General features: G+C 46.1%; 1 protein-coding gene across 3 annotated transcripts in view; it reads left to right on the top strand.

The window, feature by feature from the left end:
* The window catches only part of TRIM44 (tripartite motif containing 44), a 118,320-nt gene extending 115,357 nt beyond the window's left edge, over nt 1-2,963 (top strand). For all 3 annotated transcript variants that reach the window (XM_025878345.2, XM_073904750.1, XM_025878347.2), the window contains one exon: nt 63-2,963. The gene's annotated coding sequence lies outside the window, so the exon portion shown is untranslated. The remainder of the gene's footprint in view (nt 1-62) is intronic.
* The last annotated feature ends 1,592 nt before the right edge of the window (nt 2,964-4,555 follow it).

Below are 4,555 nucleotides of genomic sequence, written 5' to 3'. Positions count from 1 at the left end.
GTGTGTGTGTGTGTGTGTGTGTGTGTGTGTGTGTGTGTGTGTGTGTGCGCGCGCGCGCGCAGGATGGTTTTGAGGCAGAAACAGTACTTACTGTAGGAATCCTATTTATGTCATTGTTCGATCCTGTGCATGCTATAAAATTATTTCTTTCAGGCCAGGAAGCTACCAGGCGTATATGCTTCTGGGTTAAGATTTTCCTAGCTCACTAAATATGTTAGGATGTTGGGACTGAGAGTACTTTGGGCTGTTAAAAAAAAAAAAAAAAGTATTTTTCTCTCAAACTGGTGGCCAACAAATGGCTAAGACAATTTCGGTGCTTTACCTATCCTCCTGCAAAGACTGGAGAATTTGGCATACCACTAATTACAACCCCCAGCCGTATCCCACAGAACTGCCCATAAAGAAGGACAAGTGGCCACTCTTATAAGAGTTTAAAAGCCAGAAGATGAAGAAGATTTTACGATCTGGATGCTTGTGTTTATCTTTCCCCAATAATTATTGTTTCATCTCTAAATAGCAGCCTTATCTTCACAATGGATAGGCCATTGGCTCCTCCCTACCTGATTGTATGTTATTACTTAAAATCAGTATTTGGGAAACCCAAGCATTTATGCAGCAGATATGAACAGAAATATAAAAATACATGCCAGCTTGTCTCAATATATTATCATTATATTATCATATCTCTGTAATCCTCAAGGAAAGCCCTTTTGCTTTTACTTAAGATTTCAGATTTGCTTTATGGGCTCCTGCTGTCTTCAGCACCTGATAAAACTTTAAGCAGGGAAGCATTAAACACAGAGCAGCAGCTTCTGCCCAGGCTCCGGAGTCCCTGCCAACAGCATTTCTCAGTGTAAGAACTAGGGTGCTTCCTGCAGTAGCACCAGCTTCCCCCAGAGCTGGAGGATGTGGCTCGGCCTTAAGCTCCTGCCAGGTGAGTAAGTTAGAGTGCTCAGCAGTGTGTGGTGACTGGGTGCAGGCTCTAGGTTTGCAGAAACCCCCAGGGAGAAGTCATCAAGGGCGGCACATAATGGACGTCTCCAGAATGAATTGGGTCCTCACAGCAGTCCCTGGCTACCTTCCAGATTTGGGTTCTCTGGAGGCTGAGAGTGGGTAGGTCCTTTGATTTGATGTCCTGAAATCCAGGGCAGTTCTAAGAGGTTCTCTTAGGAGTCTCAGCTCTGACAGCCCAGGAGGGGAAATGGCCTGTATTGAGGACCAGCTGTGAGCCAGGCCCTGTACTTGGCCCCCATTTGTCAGATGATAGAACGGATGAGGAGTAATAGAAGCCCCTTGCCTTGAGTTACACAGCTAGGAAATACTGGAGCTCTTCCTAACTTTGTGGTGGTCTGTGGTATATCTACAGTACAGAGGGAGGAAAAGGCTTCCGGTTCCCCCACTGCCGTCTGACTATGCCACTTTATGGATTCTTTTTCAAAGTTACATTTCGTGGCTACCGTTTGGGCTCAGAAATGGCATCGAGGTGGCCTCACTCTTCCACCTTAGCAGGTTTGTGAAGTGCACATTGCTAACTTGAACCTGCCCCCAGGAGTTGGGGGGGACCTTTCCTTTTTGGTGCCATCCCCCATAAATAAACTGTCTCTAGGCCTTCAAGAGTATAGAAGTTCTAAGAAATAGTAAAAGTGGAAGGTGTTCTGCTCTAAGTTTATCTGAAAATGTCTGGTGCTGCAATCCTGCAGAAAAGGAAATCTTCATATTTGAGCCCAGCCAGTGCTGTGCTCTGTGAGGCTTTGTTAACTCAGAGTCCAGTGAATCTGTGTATATGTGCGCACGTGCACACACGATATGCGTGCATCTGTATATACACACGTAAATATATGCGCACACACACACAATTTAAGAACTAAGGGGAATTCAGAACAGCCCCTCATTACCTTGCATACCCCTGCAGAGGTTCCTGCCAGCCCTGATCACAAGCGTCACCAGATGGAGCTTCGGTGCTTGCTTACAAGGTGCTTACGAGAAGAACAGCTCCTTGGCGAGGGTTTTCAGCTCCTAAAGCACTGAGCCAACATGGCGCCCCTGAGGGGACTTCCCAGGCTGCTCCAAGATGTCTAACGGTTTGGGTGACCCGGGGATCTGTCCACTCTGGTCAGGCCTGAGGGCACAGCTGCTGAGTTTATGACTTGTGGTTGTGGCAGGGCATAGGAAGCCCTCTCCCCCACCTAGAAAATATTCCCTTTCCAATACTTGAAATTCCTTACTCACATAATGGCCGCTCAGTACATGCTTTGTAATAAGAAAATCGGTTGCATGTTTACTGTGTGCCTAGCACATCTGGAAGTTTCTATTTAAAACACAAATCTCATTTTGGATGAACTCGGCCCAGCCTTAGAAGAGAAAGAAGGCCCATAGGGGAGAGTTGAGATCTCATTAGCATTGCCTCTACCCAGCAGCGTTCTAAAGCCCCCACCCCAGCCCATTCCAAGACCCAGAGGCCCAGGGGACCTGCTTGGTAGAAGAGTAGCATTCGGAACTGAGAACACACCAGAAACAGCAGAGCAAATGCCAGAGCAGGAAAAGGAAAACGAATTAAGACACTTGTGGGTATACTGGTGCAAAAGTTGCCACAGAGCCTGTGCTGGGCTTGATACGACCTTGAGGGGACAGTAGATTTATATAACGGGAGTCAAACCTGACCAGTCTTTGTACAGTGACAGGCCTGGGGTGGGGGTGGGGGGCAGCCGACGAACCCTTTGTCGTCCTCTGCCTGTTTTCCCATGCACAGTCACATTCCCTTCTTAGTCACCTTCCTCTTTCACCCTTCACATTAAACAAGGGGACACTCGATCTTTCAAGGGAATTACACATTTGAGTTAATGTTTCAGTATATCATTTTCATACTGTAAATTATTTTGTAAGAGAGATTTACTGCTATCCCAGGATGTTTGGACTCAGCGCCCCTGTGCATTTGGAAATCAATAAACTATTACTGGAAATACCATTTGTCTCTGAGAGTTGTGCACAAAAGACCCTGCTAGGTGTAAATATTCATGATGATCTCCACTCTTAACTGTGGTAAAGCTGGAGATGATGGTGTTTGGTTATTAGATACAGGATGCTCATTTACTCCTGACTTCTCCGGAGCGACTTAGGAGATCTCTGGGAAGGGGCACACGAGCACATGTAATGTCATCATTATTTAGAGATATGTTTTCACCACAAAGTAAAACAGTCTGTGCCTAGCTTAAAGTTTCTGAGCAAAGTTACATTATAACCTGAAGAATACTTGATCCTGAATGATGTTTTCAAATAACATTAAAGCTTTACCATTTGGATTAACCAGATTTTAATTTTTATCATATTTTCTAGAAATAAAAACTCTTTATAGAGCAAATTACAGGTAGGCCAGCAAGATCATCTTGGTGGAACGTTAGAACTACCCATTTGCTATAATTGATACAGAGGTAGAATCAAGCTGTCAATGAAGTGGTTCTGGTCCAGTTTGTCATACAAGGACCAGAGGCTGCACTGAAACCAACAGTCCTATACACAGAGGCAAAATGCAAACACCCAACATAGTCGATGATGCTGTGTGAGCCAGAAGGCACAAGTCCTGCCTAAAGGCCTTGAAATTCACTGCTTAAAAGCCCACCCTACCCCTCCCCCGCCCCCACCCAGCAGGTGTGTCTGGAGGAGCTGTGGTTTAGGAACCCTGCTCTAAATTTCCTTTGAACAAATCTGTCTCCATCAGACCTCGTTAGTTAGCCAGGGGGACTGTGTGAACTTCGGAGAAATTGTCCAAGATGAGCTGAGTCCATCGCTGAAGATCAGGCAGTGAGGCATACGGATAGAGCCGGGACAGCCGACTTTCTGTCTCATGGAGCGATCATTAGGCCCTCCTTCCTCCCTCCCCAGTGGCCGAGGCCACTTCTGCCTGGTGGGGTGGGATTGCCAAGCCCTGGGGCACTGGGGAGTCTCAGCGTTTTAACAAACCACAATGTGTTTGGAGGTTTTCTTCCCTACTACCTGGTGCCAGTATCTCAACACCACATCCCATTGCCCCAGGCCTTTCACATTTTATTGTCTTCCCCTCTGAGAGCTACAACTCTCTATTTTGTTTCATTGATCTTCGCCTGGTCCAACTTACAGGTGGCCCCATTTCCTTTATACTCCTAAAAGGGTGAAATTGCAGCTTGTCTGGAATATCTCCTGGACTTAACAAGGCATCAGAGGTACCTACACCCAGCACAACCAGAGAAGAAAATGTCACAGAAAAAAACAACAGAAAGACTGCTCTAAGTCCGTAACTGGCCGCCCTGGGTATGTGTCTGTACTTGCCAAATACTGCAGTCTCCAGGGTTAAATCCTTTTGTTAATAATTTCTAGCTACCATTTAGGGAGCTCTTTCTCTGGGCCAGGCGCTGGCCTAGTTGCTTTGCACGTTATCTTACTCAATTCTCGGAGGCCAGATATTACCATCTCCTATTTTATTGCACAGGAATCAGATTTAGAGAGTTGAATACTCTGCCCAAGGTCACATGCTAAGAAACGGGAAGCCAGGATTTAAATCTGGCTCTTCACAGGCCTTGCA

This window comes from Callorhinus ursinus, unplaced genomic scaffold (genome assembly GCF_003265705.2).
Source record: "Callorhinus ursinus isolate GAN/ISIS: 27379988/994484 unplaced genomic scaffold, GSC_fseal_2.0 scaffold21, whole genome shotgun sequence".
In the NCBI taxonomy this organism is placed as follows: domain Eukaryota; kingdom Metazoa; phylum Chordata; class Mammalia; order Carnivora; family Otariidae; genus Callorhinus; species Callorhinus ursinus.
Note: the sequence above shows the minus strand (reverse complement) of the source record. Positions and strands in the feature narration are given on the sequence as shown.